At 36.9% G+C, this 16,502-nt stretch overlaps 1 long non-coding RNA gene across 1 annotated transcript; it reads right to left on the bottom strand.

Annotated features, from left to right (window-relative positions):
- Positions 1-4,225: 4,225 nt before the first annotated feature.
- Positions 4,226-5,314, bottom strand: LOC123184384 (uncharacterized). Its single transcript, XR_006492957.1, has 2 exons — positions 4,972-5,314; positions 4,226-4,862 (listed from the first exon to the last, which is right to left on the bottom strand). It is a non-coding gene; the product is annotated as an uncharacterized lncRNA (long non-coding RNA).
- Positions 5,315-16,502: the final 11,188 nt, after the last annotated feature.

Here is a 16,502-nt window from a genome sequence, read left to right as displayed (position 1 = left end):
GATGAAGCTTTCCATTCGTTGCTCTAGTCCGTACCCGGATCTTGTGGGGTTGAGGTTGTACTGCATGCACGGTGGAGGGGCGCAACGGCTAAGAGAACGAGCAGAACGCCAAGCCGAATTCATACCTTAAGGATGGTATGCGCGAAGAGATGGGATCGCCCGCCGCGGTCGCCGCCGATTCAGCCGGCGCAGATCCGGCCTTCTTCTTCTTCGGTGACAGCGTGGGGGCTGGGGTTGGTTGGGTGGAGGACGAGGACGATGAATTTATTCCTCTCGCTGGGCAGGTCGAGGACGGAGAAGGTCAGGAGCGGCGAGCGGCGATGAATAGATCGGAGGAGGATTCTGAACTGGATCGAGTAGACATGGATCTGGTCCTCAGGTGATCGGTTCAAGAAAAGATATTTCCCCCTGGACCATTATGCCCTTATCGCGATTAACATATTAAATTTAATCAATTAAAATTCCCCGCAAGATCTGACGGCTAATAAAAATCAGACGTGATCAGACATGTAAGTACTGCTAAGTACTCCGAGTACTAACCCACTCACCGTAAAACAGCTCTTGTGCTAATTGTAAACTGCGTTGAGTTTTTTCTTGAAGAGGAGGCGCGGAGCAGTACTATAGAGATAATAAGTATTTTCCTCAGTGAGAACCAAGGTTATCAAAACAATAGGAGAACCACGCAAATTCCCTTCTGCAGCATCTACACACAGAAAAGCAAATTGTTGCACCCAACGTGGACAAGAGGGTTGTAAATCTCCTTGAACTCGTTATGTGCAAGGATTAATTCTGATACTGATAGATAGATAAAAATAAAAGTATAATAAAAAGTATAAAATTGCAGCAAGGTGTTTTTGGTTTTAATAATATGATAAAAGTAAACCCAGGGGCCATAGTTTTCACAAGGGGCTTCTCTCTCGAACAAATAGCATACGGTGGCTAAACAAATTACTACTGGGCAATCGATATAAAAGCGCATAGTTATGACGTATTCATGGCAATGATCATGTGTATAGGCATCACGCCCGTGACAAGTAGACCGACTCCTTCCTACATCTATTACTATTACTCCATCAATCGACCGCTATCCAGCATGTATCTATGGTATTAAGTTCATGACAAACAGAGTAACGCCTTAAGCAAGATGACATAATGTAGACAAAGTAAAACCAATCAATATTAATAAACCCAGTCATTTTACCCTTATTAGAAAAAATACAATATGTGCCTCTCTACCCCATCTGTCACTGGGTGAGGACACCGCAAGATTGAATCCATTACAAAGCACATCTCCAATAGAAGATAAATCAATCTAGTTGGCCAAACCAAATGGATAGATAGGAGAGAAATACAAAGCTATAACAATCATGCATAATAAAGTTTAGAAAAGACTCAATTACTTTCAATAAATAATCTGATCATAAACCACAATTCATTAGATCCGAACAAACACACCGCAAAAGAAGATTACATAGGATAGAACTCCAAGAAGATTGAGGAGAACATGGTATTAAAGATAAGAGAGAGAGAGAGAAAAAGCCATCTAGCTACTAGCTATGGACCCGTAGGTTTGTGGTGAACTACTCACACATCAATGGAAGGCAGCAAGGATGATGTAGAAGCCCTCTGTGATCGACTCACCCTCTGGCAGAGTACCGGAAAAGGCCTCCAGATGGGATCATGGAAGAATAGAAGCTCGCAGCGGCGGATAAGTGTTTTGGGTGACTCTCTGTTGGTTTGGGAATATATATGAATTTATAGGCTTGGAATTAGGTCAAACAGAGTTGCATGGGGCCCACGAGCTCAGGGGCAGGCCCTAGCTCGTTTCTCTTTCCTAGCTCTTCGGGCCTCCTCCCGAACCTTCTAGGGCCCCTTCTAATCTAGAAAAAATCACCGTAAAGTTCCATCGTGTTTGGACTTCGTTTGGTACTGGTTTTTTTAAAAGCCAAAAACAAGCAAAAACAAGCAAAAAATAACATAAAAATGCATATAAAACATTCAAGATTGTTAATATAATAGCATAAAACAATCAAAAACTATAGATACGTTGGAGACGTATCAATATCCCCAAGCTTAATTTCTGCTCGTTTTTTAGTAGGTAAATGATAAAAACAGAAATTTTGATGTTGAATGCTACCTAACATTTGTATTATGTAACCACTTTATGGTATAATCATTGAGAAACGATGAAGTAAAGATATCAACATAATAATATTCATGAATATAAGAAACATAATCATTACTTTTTCAAAATATACGATCCTTAACGAATATTATTCCCACTCATTTTATCATGTTAGCATGGTATGACTCCGCCTTCACCGCATAAATATAAATCATGAGCACCCCGGTGTCAAACCAAGCAATTGAATCGTACTTCTAACACGCTTCAGCATTTTCAACCCCACGTAATACATGAGTGTGAGACATGGATATAGCTCTATAGGTGGAATAGAATGTGGTGATATAGATTAATAAGGATAAGTCAAAAGGAAGAAAGTCACATTTCGACGCGGCTGATCAACGGGCTATGCAGATGCCCATCAATCGATATCAATGTGAGGAGTAGGGATTGCCATGCAACGGATGCACTAAGAGTTATAAGTGTATGAAATCTCAAGGAAAACTAAGTGAGTGTGCATCCAAAAGCTCATGAAGACTTCGGGCATCTGAAGAAGCCCACCATCGGAATATAGAAGCCAAGTTCTATAACAAAAAAAACCACTAGTATATGAAAGTGATAACTCAGGAGACTCTCTATATGAAGAATGGTCTTACTATGAAGCACAAGTGTGGAAAAGGATAGTAACATTGCCTCTCTGTCTTTATCTCTAATTTTTTCAATTTATTTTATTTTTTCGTATGGAGTCTCATCCTGATTTGTGGGGGAATCATGGTCTCCATCATCCTTTCCTCACTGGAAAATGCTCTAACAATGATGATCATCACACTTTTATTTACTTACAACTCGGAAACTGAAACAATATGACTCTGTATGAATGCCTCTGACAGTGTACCATGATGTGCAATGATCTAGGGTAACATGTATAATAATGATGAATGGTGGCTCTGCCACAAATATCATGTCAGCTCTATATGATTATGAAAATGGAATGGTGGAAGTTGCATGGCAATATATCTCTGACTGGCTATGAAAATGCCATAACAGGTAGGTATGGTGGATCTTTTAAGAAAGATATAAGGAGGCTTATGTATGATAGAGCGCATCATACCGTGGGGTTTGGATGCCCCAGCAAATTTTGCACCCACTCTTGAGGTGAGAAAGCGCAATGCACAGTACCGAAGAGACTAGCAAATTGCGGAAGGATAATAGTGCGTATAATCCATGGAAACACATTAGTCATAAACAACTCACATACTTATTATGAAAGCATATTAGCCCTCGAAGCAAAGTACTACTCGCATACTCCTAGGAAATTGGTTGGTAGGAGTTAACTATCGCGTGCATCCGATTATAACATCACTCAGGAATTTCAATCGGAAATACAAATGCTCAAACCTCCCCACCATGCCATGACCAACACATAGATGAGAAGTTAATAACAAGTTTTAATACCGATATTTTTACTAACCAATGATCATGAACTTATATACCATCAATATAATTAAAGCATACATTTCATACTTAGTGATCTACATGAAGTTTTTATTATATCCCCCTTGAATACCTATCCTTTGTGGATTAGTCTTATAACCCGTGCATATTACCACTTCATATTTACAAACTCTCAAAAAGATTTAAGTGAAACATGAGAGTGCAAATATTTCTATAAAATATAAACACCGCCGTGCTCTAAAAGATATATGTGAAGCAGTAGAGCAACTGCCTAGCTCAAAAGGTATAAATGAAGCACATAAAGTATTCTAACAAATCACGAATAAATGTTTGTCCCTCTCAAAAGGTGTGTCCAGCAAACAATAATTGTGGCAAACTGAAAAGCAAACAAAGCAAAAACTAATATGGCACAAGACGCTCCAAGCAAAACTCATATCATGTGATGAATAAAAATGTAGCTCCAAGTAACATACCGATAGATTAAGTGTTGGGCATCATTTAGAAGTCACCCTCCCAATACCCAGAATGTTTTTGGATTTCAGTTTTGGGGATGGAGTTTTGGGTTTAAGTTCTGGGCATCGATTAGAGTTTCCCTTAGTACGTGTAGGGCAAATCTTCTTTTACCTTAGAAATTGAAGCATAAAACCATGATTAATCAGTACTCAACCATATGTATGCAGTTAATTTGGTTCTTTCCAGAACAACAGATTGTAGGCATGAATTTATTCATGGCTGCCGTGTACATCATAAAAGTTTCCTTACACACACACGCGCGAATGTTACATCTATTACATATATAGCTTCTTCTTTATTTTTAAAATAAAACATAGCTTTTTCCTTCTGTGAGGATGTAAATAACATGCATATTATCTTCGACATTACTCTTCCCTTCAGCAGCTTATTTTCATGTAGACATGAATAGTAATAATATTAGCGCCGCTGACATCTATACAATATGACATTAGAGATCAGAATATATATATCTTCGGCGAACAGAACAGTTTCAGAGAATGGTACTAGTTCTTTGTAGTATCACCACCACTGCCACCAGATCCGTCCTCTCCTCCATGGCTACTATACTGATCCCGTGGGATTGCATGGTGGTTGTCCACCGTTGTGCTGCTGCCTGCACCGAGGGTGGTTTTCGTGCTGATAGCCTCATCTGTCATGTCATTCCTCACTGTCCCCTTGACACGAATCGCGAAGCCTTGAGTAACCATGGCGAAGACCAGGAAGGCAGCCAAGATCTTAATCCTGCTTGCTTTCAGTTGCTCTTTCATGGTGTCTGAATTAACTTGACAGAGACACATGGATAGGAATATCATGTAGTTAATGGTCAAAGAATGAAAGATGATAATGAGCAAGAAGAAACTAGCTTGAACAAAGAGTCATACCTGGCAAATCTTCACCTTGAGATTCGATTGAAGTTTGGATATTCTACGCCCTGTTTCTTGAAGGCTATGGTTTGGTCAGATCAGGAACGGTTTATATAGTCAGAAGCAACTAGTGCACAATTCATATGGGTAGAAAACCTAACAACTAAAAGGTTATTGAATGATGCACTAGAATTAAAAAAAACCATCATGTGGATGTAAAAGGTACTCATGCCTTTGGGACCAGTAGAATCCTGTAGTAAAAATGGCAGCCAAATCAGAGCCCACCCATTACTATGGCCAGTGGCATAAATTATTTGCAAATATCGCCAATTCTGAAGATTATGGTGATTACTTGGTCAAATCACTGTCAATCTAATCATAAAATATGCGTAAATCATCAAACACTATCAATAGTATTTTTCCACTAAGATAGTGGTTTATGCTTTTATTACGACAACGCGACGACGACTTCATATTTTATTTGTAGGTGGAGATTAACCCTGCCTAAATTTTAGCCCAACCGCTTCAGTTAGGCACTAAGAGTGTCATCATCTATCTATGTAAGCACAGAGGTAGAAGGACAGATATTAGTGGAGTCATTGAGCTTTTGAACATAGTGGGTTTCTCCGTTTAACTGCATATTTATCAACAATAGTACTACTCGTGACCCTTGGGCATTTGGCTCTAGGCTCTCATCTCAGCCGCTGCAGATGAAAGTTCTCTTGCAGACTAGAGGGTCCAGAATAAAGAATATATCAGATAAGACAACTCTTTCTAGCCAGTTAGCGTAGGGACCTTGTAGCTGCAGGTAAAGCTCAGTATTTTTGTCAAGTTTTTCTATTATTGAATAAGTACAGTTACAACAATGATAGTTAGCATTTTGCAAATATACTGAACAAAAGGACAACATCTCATTATTCTAATATCCACACGGCGGCTCCTGTACACACTATGACTTAAAACCCATGTCGGGTACTTTATGAAGCTGTTTATGTAAGTTATTTTTAATGAAATTGCATCATATGAATTTATATATTCACTGATTGAGATATTCTACTTTATCAAGTGATTTATGTAAGTTTTTTATTCAATGAAATTGGTATCATATGAAATTTATATAAACAAATTGGTGTGGTTTCAGCTTAGGTAAACAAATTGGTGTGGTTTCAGCTTACATAAACAATGCATGCCCTTTGAGGAGAGAGGAATGTTTTTCATCAAAGTGAAATATTCTCTGAAAATTTTATTTCAAGAATTAAAGATCTTAACTAGTGTTCAGTTGTATCATGCCAGCAGACAACAGGCGAGACTCTCCTTAACAATTGCATGCCGTATGCACATGCATGTTTCCCTTCAAGTTTACACATAATTATGGTTATATATTTCTTTTATTTTCTCACGTCAACAGTTGATTGTTTCATGGTTTTCTGGTTATTTATTAGACTATATGTTAGCAAAATTATATGGTTCCTTCAACATCAATCTTATGAGTCCATAGCAATATCACCATCTATTAAACTTCAATTAAATGGTTTATTTTGATCTAATGAAGGATTCGATGTGTACCTATAATATAGTTAAAGATAATATTTCGGACTGATTCATCTCCTTGGTAGTACTCAAGATTTAAGATCTAAATCCAGATGAAATCTACTTCAAGAGCTCATTCTGTAAACTATCAATGAATATAGAGGAACGTTGGTTTATTCAATATAAACAGAACATCTGTAAATATATAGACGTGATCCGGCTCACCCTTAATTTACACACACACACACACACACACACACACACACACACACACACACACACACACACACACACACACACACACACACACACACACATATATATATATATATATATATATATATATATATATATATATATATATATATACTCAAAAGAGTACGTATACGTACCCTAGCATGCAAAGTGTGCTACGTACAAAGGCATGCATATCTCAGGCTTGCTCATGGCTTGGCTTCTTCGCTAGCAATGTCATGGCCACTTCCGGGCATGTTTCCAGGGCTGCTCCAGCTGCTATACTCCGTCCTCGGTATCGCATGATGATTGTCGATCGCCGTCCCCTCTCCCGTCGCTGCCATCTTCACTACTCCATCTAGTACATGGTCTCTCAGCCCCGTGCGAGAAGACACGGCGCAAGCGTTAACCATTACCATGGCAAGGACAAACAGAGGAAGAAGCTTCATCGTGCAGCTGGAAGGGAAACCCTAGAAGTGGTATAACGGCTTACTGGTTTTCCTATAATGATTTTGGGTTGAGGCACGAGATCTGGTTATGCGTTATTTATAGGCAGAGAGATAGAATAATAGAGCTTTCTGAACCACATGGAGTTTCTCTATGTTGATTTCCAATTGACAATAGGCAGTGCCTCTTTAAACAATGAACAATAGATTTCCAATTGACAATAGGCAGTGCCTCTTTAATTATCTTGTGGGCTCTCCACTTAGGTGATGCAATTTCTGGTGGGGTAAGCACATTTTCTGTCCAACTCAGTAACTTTCTGGGTGCAAAACATTTTAGTATTGTGGAATAATGCTCCAGATAGAGATAAGTGTGAAAATATGCAAGGATGCCTCACTACTGGATAGCGGTAATTTAGTGGAGAAGGCCATTATTATATCTCAAATTTTCAGCTATCTTTCAGTATGACATATGACATGTTATATTTTTTCTTCTTTATTGCAAGGAGCATGGCAGGTAATAAGTTTGGCTAAAGTTGACTATGAGAAAGAACATAGCTGTCAAAGGTGATTTTAGTTAGGTGGTAAGATCTTTAAAGCATGACTTGTGATAACCTGGTCTAGCCTCCTTTTCTTTTTTCTTTAAATCTTATATATGATTTAGTACAAAATATACCTCCTGGCCTAGATCTAACTGTAGATATTAGGGACTCGGATTATGAATCGTTGGTGCATGTCCTGCCGCCATGGTGATCGACCACGGATGAACGGTTGATCGACACCTGCTAAAATAAAAACAATGTTTGTGGATTGAAAAAATGTTCATGAATTTTTAAAAAAGTGTGCGAATTCAAAAGGATGGAAATTTAAAAACCACTAATTTGAAAAAAGAGTAATGAATTTAAAAATGTTCAAGAATTTGAAAAATTATTGAAAAGTCAAAGAATTGCCCGTTATTTTGAAAAACTATTCGAGATTTGTTTAAAAAATCCAGTTTTTAAAATGAAAAAAACAAGAGAAAAAGGTAAATAAATAAATAAAACAAACAACACAAAGAAAACCAAAACCAAAATAAACAGACAAAAAGGAGTAAAATATTAAAAATTAAAAGAAAAACATGGGAGAACGGGCTGGAAAAAACCGAGGGAACTTGTTGTCTTTATGGGCCGTCCTGTTTTTACTTTCTAGTGTGTTCGGCTTACGATAACCCTTTATTGGGTCGTCAGGGCTATGCGTTGCCGTACCGACAGAACGATCAGTCTCACCTTTGGCGATTGCTAGTTCGGCTGACCAAATATGGTTCCTCGAAGCTATTTTGGGAAGCTTCTATGACAGGTTTTCTTTTACCGGTTTTAGAAGCTTATATAGTTTTTTTTGTTTTCCTGTTTTTCTGTGTTTCCTGACCGGTTTTTCAATGATTATCTTTGGTTATATTCTACTCCTTCAGTTCCTTGATATATGGTGTATAGTTTTTTGAGAAAAATTTCAGATTATATGATATATTCCATTACTTGACAATTTTACTCTTCCACTAGCTACAACCCGCGCACATCACCTCCCTAGAAAAAAGGAGATGGCACAGCCCCATCCCGTTCGTGTTGTGTATGTGTGTAGGTTCGTTCATGTGAATAGATCCGGCTTGTTCGCATGGAGAACAAAAATGGGAAGGACTCCCATCCAATGGAATCGGCCACCTTGCATCCCATGCAGCCGGTGACCTCCATGGAGCCGGTCACTTTGCATCCCGTGCAGCTAGTGACCTCCCTTATAAACGAGAAGGAGATCAAGCCAACATACTATGTTCCCATGGGCATGGAGGAGGTAAAGCCAGTAACCTCCGTTATATATATTTTTATTTTTCATTACACAGTCTAATTTTGTCAATAATTTTATATTTTTTTTATAAATTTGAAACATTTTTCTATACACTTTCACATGTTTGAAAAAATTATGTACATTTTTCTTAAATACATATGTTGAACATGTTTTCAAATACATATTAAATATTTTTCAAATGCATCTTCAACATTTTTTAGAATGATATCAAACATCCTTAAAAAATATGCTAACAGATTTTTACAACTTATATACATTTTTTTAAATGCCACACAATATATGTTTAATTGATTTCAATACAAGTTCTATATTTTTCTTATAGATATGGATCATTTGTTTTGTACGCGATGAGCATTATTCAAATATATGTTTTCAACACTTTTTGAATACATGTTAAAAAATCAAATAAATGCTGAACATTTTTGGAATAATACGAAATGCTTTTTTAAACTGCAAGAACAATATTGTACGATGCATAAATACTTTCTTAAATGACAATATAAATGTCTACTTTTTCCAGTACACTTTTTATATTTGTTGGTTATATCGGGTATATTCAGTTTTTGTTACACATTGAACATTTTTCAAATATATGGCAAACAATTTTGGCATACATGTTTTGAATATTTTTTTCGAATATGATGAATATTTTTGGAAATAAACAACATACAATTCTTGAATGATACAAAAATTTAATTAAAACTATACATACATTATTCCATTGTATAATACTTTAAATTTTTGTTAAAAACTTATTGTTTTTAAGTGCATGAACAATTTTGCAAAATACCATACATTGAATGGTATTCTTTTTTCTTCCTGAATTAGAAAAACATTTTATTTATGTTGTATAATTTTTTTCTAATGTCATTAAGTATACTTAAACGTGTTACATCTTTTTTATTACTATCAACATTTTGTAAAAGTTGCGCAAATATTTTTTTTACACTGCATTAATTTTTTTAAATGTAGACTATATACTATTTTCAAATATTAGTTTTGAAACAGATGTAGTGCGTATCCTAGTTCTGAAAGCAAAAACAGAAGTTAAAGAAAAACCAAACAATGGAAAAGAAGAGACCACAAACGAACGCACCTGCAGCAAGGGCCAGCTCAATAAGCGCGACAGGGATGGGCTCCATCAGGCAAGACCTCTTTTGTTTTGCCTAAAAAGAGGCGGCGTCTCGTTTGGTCTCACGACAGCTATTTATCGCATTAAGCGAGTCCTTAGACTAACTCTCGCATTGAAGTTTTCCTGGTCGTGGTCATTACTGGGCTAGCCCATTATCAGGCAGATTCTAAAGAAAAATAGAATGGAAAGAGGGAGCACCAGAAAAATAGAAGGGAAAATGGGAGCACCAGGTCGCCGCGAACATAGGAAGCGCGACTAGCCACTGCATCCGCCCAACAGTTCGTGATGACAGAAAGGGCACGACCTACTTGAAGCAAGATGTGCCGGTTTTCTGCGTTTTTTCGTTTTCTTTCTTTTCTTTATTCGTTCCCTTTTTTCATTATTTGGCTTTTGTTTCATCATTATTTTATATACAAGTATTTCTTTTCTTCTCCGGTTTATTTCATTTCTTAATTCAGTTTTTTAATTTTCCTTTTCCTTTGTTTATTTTTCGGTCTTCATTTTTTGGTTTTTCATTTTTTTTTCTTGTTGTTTTTCATTCTACTCAAGATTTTCAAATAGTTGTTAAACATTTTTCAAATAATTGTTCAACATCATTTAAATACTTGTTCAATAATTTTTATATACATGATCAACATTTTTCTAGATAATTTTTCAACATTTTTCAAATACTTGTTCAACCTTTTTCAAATACTTGTTCATTTTTTCTTAAAACAATTTGCAAAGTGTTTTTATGTAACAAATATTTTTAGAATATTTTAAATGATAAAAACCCAAGGTTCGACTTTTTTTTAATAAAATCAAAATAAAGAAGATGTAACCACCCAAGCTCATGGGGCGGCCCAACATGCTCGCCCCTTCCGCAAGTCTGAAGCCAGACTCGCTTAACGCGAGATATAGGCGCGCCCGTTTGATCTCGTTTGAGGCAAGGTATAGCCGTTTCCTTATTTGGCGATTGTTCCTAGTGGATGTCGGGATATCCTATTCGGCTACCCACGAGTCGGAACAAGCCGAGCACGAACCCCCCCCCCCCCTTCCGCCCTTCCGGGCCACCTTGGTGCAGGCCGGACGTGCGCTGTTATTTTCATTTTGTTTCATTACTAATTTTATAATAATACGGGATATCAAAAAGTTCTAAATTTAATGAATATTTTAAAAATTGTTCACCAATTAAAAAAATGTTCATGTTTAAGAGAATATTTAAGAATTTGTAAAATTATATTCACTAATCTAATAATTTGCAATGAATTAAAAAAATGAGCATGATAAAAAATATGTTCACGATTTTGAAAAATTGTTCGTGAATTGAAAAAAGTGTTCATGATTCAAAATACATTCAAGATTTCAAAAGATATTCTCGAATTCAAATAATGTTCACGATTAAAGAGAATGTTCGAGAATTTTTCGATGAAATCATGATTATAAAAAATATTCATGAATTTGAAAATTGTTCGTGATTTCAATAAAATGTCCACGATTTCGAAAAATATTCTTGAATTTAAAAAGATTTTATAAATTTAAAGAAAGAAAAAGAAAGTTATAAAACAAAAAACAAAAGAAAAGAAGAAACAGAAAAAGCAGAAAATGGAGCATAAAAGAATAGAAAAAAGAGGCTGGGATGTAACCCGGAAATGCGCGAGTTTGCGGTGATTCCTATTCAGCGCAATCCTGCAAGCGGGCGCTCATGCTCGTCCCTTCCTCGCTACTGACAGGCCGCGCCATACAACATTTAACGGGAGAGATTTGTTCCTGGTTTTGGGAAGCTTCTGGAAGCTTGCGGTAGGTTTTTTTCATTCAGGTTTTTTCGGAGCCATTCTAAGCGGTTTTATCTTTTTTTCCTTTTTACTTTTTCTTTTTCTTTTGTTTTTATTTTTATTTTTCTTGTCCATGTTTCTTTTGTTCAAATTTGATTAACAAATTTTCAAAATTGATGAACTTTTTTCAAAATCGATGAAATTTCTTTTATTTTTCGAATAACTTTTTTTAAAAATCAATGTTTTTCTTGAAATTCAATGAATTTTTTCTGAAAATTGGTGAACCTTATATAAATTCGATGATTTTTTTTTCAAAATTGGTGGAATCTTTCTAAAATTTGATGAACTATTTTATAATTCAATGAACTTTTCCAAAATCGATGAATTTTTTTGTCCAACTCGATGAACTTTTGAGTTTTGATGAATTGTTTTTGAAATTTGATGTTTTTTTAAAATTTTGTGAACTTTTTGGAAATTTCATGTACATGTTTGAATTCACTTTTTTGTGATTTTTTTGTTCTTTCGGTTTTTTTGAAGTCAACTACGACCATTCAGGTGCGAACCATTTCTTTTTCTGAGGATCTACGACCAGCCAGCGAAACTGCTATCAGTCAACACCGAATCTACGCGGGCAGCCAGCGAACGCTCATGTTTTTTGGCCGGGCCCAATACTGTGCCTGTAGTAAGCACTGGGAGCCCTAGTTGGTGCCGAAGGCGCTTACTAGGAGCTCCCTGAGGTCGCTAACCGCGACCTACGCACCCAATATGATTCCCCTTGTTCGCTCGTCCGTCAAAACTTTTTTTAGGGTATTCGTTCGTCAAATTCTGGAGGCTCCGCCTGAACCAGTGAAAATGGCTGGTCCATTCTGCCGGCGACCCTTTTTCTATATTTTTCTTCTGTTCTGTTTTTTAATCCTGTTTACAACCCAAAAAATCTGATACAAATATATTTGAAAAAAAATCAGCATTTGTTTTAAAAAATGTAGTGTATATAAAAAAGTTTCAGAGTACATTAAGAAGTTGTTCACTGTGTATTAAAAAATGTTCATCATATTAACAAATATCAATATATATGAAAAAAATACAAAAAGGACATCGTATATTAGAAGAATGTTAAAGTTATATTACAAAATTGTTCATCATTTATCTACAATATATATTTGTTGTGTATTTTGAAAATTATGCGTCTTATATTAAATAATGTTTAGTTTGTATTACAAACTGTGCACCATACATGTGGAAAATATTCACCGTACATTACAAAAACTACAAAAAAAAGTGCAACAAGAAGAAAAACAGAAGAAAACCCAAATCTGAAAAGACAAAAGAAAAATGTTGAAAAGGAGAAACCCAAAACAGAGAACTGACACAAAGTATCACACAAGGAAAAAAACAACTTGCAGTGAACTAAAAAATAACAAAAAAAACTAAGCGCAGCAGCGCGAGCTGCCGGTCGGCCCCCACGGGCGGCACATAGGATTTCCCTTAATTGGTGCCTTAAGCCGCAATTAGTATTTCCTGAAATAGGCTTATAGCTTTGGGCCAGAAGCCATGTGGGATTTGTTTGCTCTGGGCTTGTGCCTTTGTGCATGCACAAGGCATTTCCTATTTGGCTCCTGTTGCGGCCGTTAACGTGTAAAACGCAAACTGGTGCACACCCCTACCTGTACTGGGTCTGCCATGTTGCCTTTTTTTTTTCCTGTTAAGATTTTTCTCTGCAAAAATGTGCTCTATAGGAGATTCGAATACGCGACCTGCTCATCCTATATAAGCTCCAGTATTCAACTAAGCCTGCTCACCTGCATGAAATACCTACATCTTTTATCTACTTTTGTTTCAGTTCATCTCCTGGTTTGCTGGATGTTATTTATACTTTTTTTCTTTACTTCTTGCCTTTCCTTTCCTTTTGTTTTTCAAATAATTGAAACCTTTTCAATTCGAACCCTTATCAATTTTTTGAACTATTTTTTCAAAATCCGCGAACTTTTCTCAGAATTGATGAACTTTTTTAAAATTTTGTGAACTTTCTCTCAAAATTGATGAGTTTTTTGTCAAATCAATGATTCTTTTCAAACTGATGAATTATTTTTAAAACTCGTTGAACTTTTTTAAATTTGTGAAGTTTTTGCAAACTTAATGAACATTTTACAAATTTAATGAATTTTTTCAAATTTAATTAACTTTTTTGAAATTAATGAGTTTTTTCAAAAATTATTTTGAACTTTTTTTAAATCCTTGAACTTTTTTAAAAATCGCGAATTTTTCTTTCAAATCCGTGAACATTTTGTTCAATCCATTTTTTGTTCATCTTAAAAAATCCATGCTTGGTTATGTCTTAAGGTTCAAACGAAAGAAGTACTGAAACTCTGAAAGTCTGTTCTGTCCATGCCACCAAAACTGCTAGATTGAACAACTAGCACGAGAGATTTATTGTGCAACTAATGGATAGTTTCATTTTTTAGATCAAAAATATTTCCTACAATACTTGTTAAACTATTTCGGAGTGGAATTAATGTAGCTCTTTTGGTTCCCTTATTTTTTTCAGGATCATCGCCAACTCACTGCTGCTCATAGAGGTGAGTCAAAGGCTGTAACAATCTCTGTTATTATTTTGCTGCTCAGTTAGGAGTTCGAGAAATCATGAATTACCTGACAGATAATGCAACCAAAACACAAGAAGAGAAACATATATGGTGATGATGTCTATCATGCTTTTGCAGGTAGTAGTACGCATCCACACAATTCAAATTCATGTTCAGGAAGGATATTGACCAACTAACCATGTATTAATTGTATAGTTAAATTTGTTGTTTTACTTCTATTCGAACTGAGTTCTAACAATCAATATTTGATTCTGCTACAGACTTCCAAGGACAGTTACGACATTTCTGGAGCATGTATCGTCCTCAATCCTCCTGATTTTGCTACCGTCATTTCCATAGTATTCAAGATGTAAAACCTAGACCTGTGGTATGTGATTAATATTGGGTTCCTAAGCTTGAAATGTTTATGGCATGACTAGTACTTGATTCTATCATGTTTATGTAGTATCAATTATTTTTGCTGGAAGACTACCGTGAGGCGTAACATTTTAGTACACTAGTAGAAAAGGGGGCAACGGTCCAGGCCGGGTCAGCCCATTAGTCCCGGTTCAGTCTAGAACCGGGACCAATGGGGGCATTGGAACCGGTTCGTGAGCCCAGGGGGCCGGCCGGGCCACGTGGGCCATTGGTCCCGGTTCGTCTGGACCTTTTGGTCCCGGTTGGTGGGACAAACCGGGACCAATGGGCCTGGCTCCTGGCCCACCACCATTGGTCCCGGTTGGTGGCCTAAACCGGGACCAAAGGCTCCCCTTTAGTCCCGGTTCATGCCACCAGCCGGGACCAATGAGGTGCCTATATATACCATCGCCCGCGAGCAGAGCACTCCAGTGCTCTGTTTTTCTCTGGCCGGCGAGGGGAGGGGTTTGTGGTGCTCTAGCTCACCTCCTATGCACATGAGGTGTTCGATGAAATGCCCGAGCCACACTAGTTAAGCTTTCTCCTCTCGAAGCTCGACCTCAAAGCTCCATTTTCCTCGAGATTTGTCTAGATTTAGCGGTCCGTCACGCCCCACCCCCGTCTTCACCGCCGGCGATCACCCGCGCCGATCTCATCACCGACACCACCGTGGTGAGCCTCTTGTTCTTATCTTCTTTCTGAAAGGAAAAATATTCTTACTTGTATGTTTAGATAGATAATTGTATCATTTTCTTACTTTTATTATTGCATTTTATATAGTGCGATGATTTTGGTATCCGCCCCCGTCGGCCCTCGTCCTGTCTATGATTCGGATGTGGTATATATGTTACTCTTTATAACTATTGGTTCATTTATTGTTTATGAAAATTATGCGGACCAACGTGACATAGATTTTATTTATCTAGGATGTATGTGAACCGGAAATTCCAACCGACCCTACTGTCGAGAGGTTTAATTTAGTTGAAGAAGAAAAAAATTTCTTGAAGGAAAAAATAAAAAAAATTGAGGAGGAGAAGATGATATTGGAGTTGCATGTTGCGGATGTCATCGATGATCACAAGATCAAGATGGATGCAATGCGCTTGAAGATTAGAAAGATTAGAAAATATGCCATTCATACCGAGGCTTGGTATCATTATGCCGTTGGATCAATTGTTACCTTGGTTGCGATTATGATCGCCTTTGTTTTCGCATTTAAATGTTTTACATAGTTTCAATGTATGGTTTAATTAATTAGATGCTCTGGAGAGCTATATGTTGTTAGATGAGAACTATGTATGTACTTTGGTTTTAATGTGATGATGAACTTCTATTAATTTGGACACTTAATTATATATAATGCACGCAGATGAACCGGCAATGGATGCACGGTGACAGACACACCTCCGAGTACATTAAGTGCGTGCATGAGTTTCTCGATGCGGCTGAGGCAAACAAGCAGAATGGTTTTATGTGTTGTCCATGCCCTGATTGTGGGAATACGAAGTCTTACTCTGACCGGAAAATCCTTCACACCCACCTGCTTTACAAGGGTTTCATGCCACACTATAATGTTTGGACGAGGTACGGAGAAATAGGGGTTATGATGGAAGACGACGAA

Source organism: Triticum aestivum, chromosome 2A, assembly GCF_018294505.1.
Source record: "Triticum aestivum cultivar Chinese Spring chromosome 2A, IWGSC CS RefSeq v2.1, whole genome shotgun sequence".
NCBI classification, from domain to species: Eukaryota; Viridiplantae; Streptophyta; class Magnoliopsida; order Poales; family Poaceae; genus Triticum; species Triticum aestivum.
The sequence above is the reverse complement of the archived record's forward strand: the minus strand, read 5'-3'. Positions and strand labels throughout refer to the sequence as shown.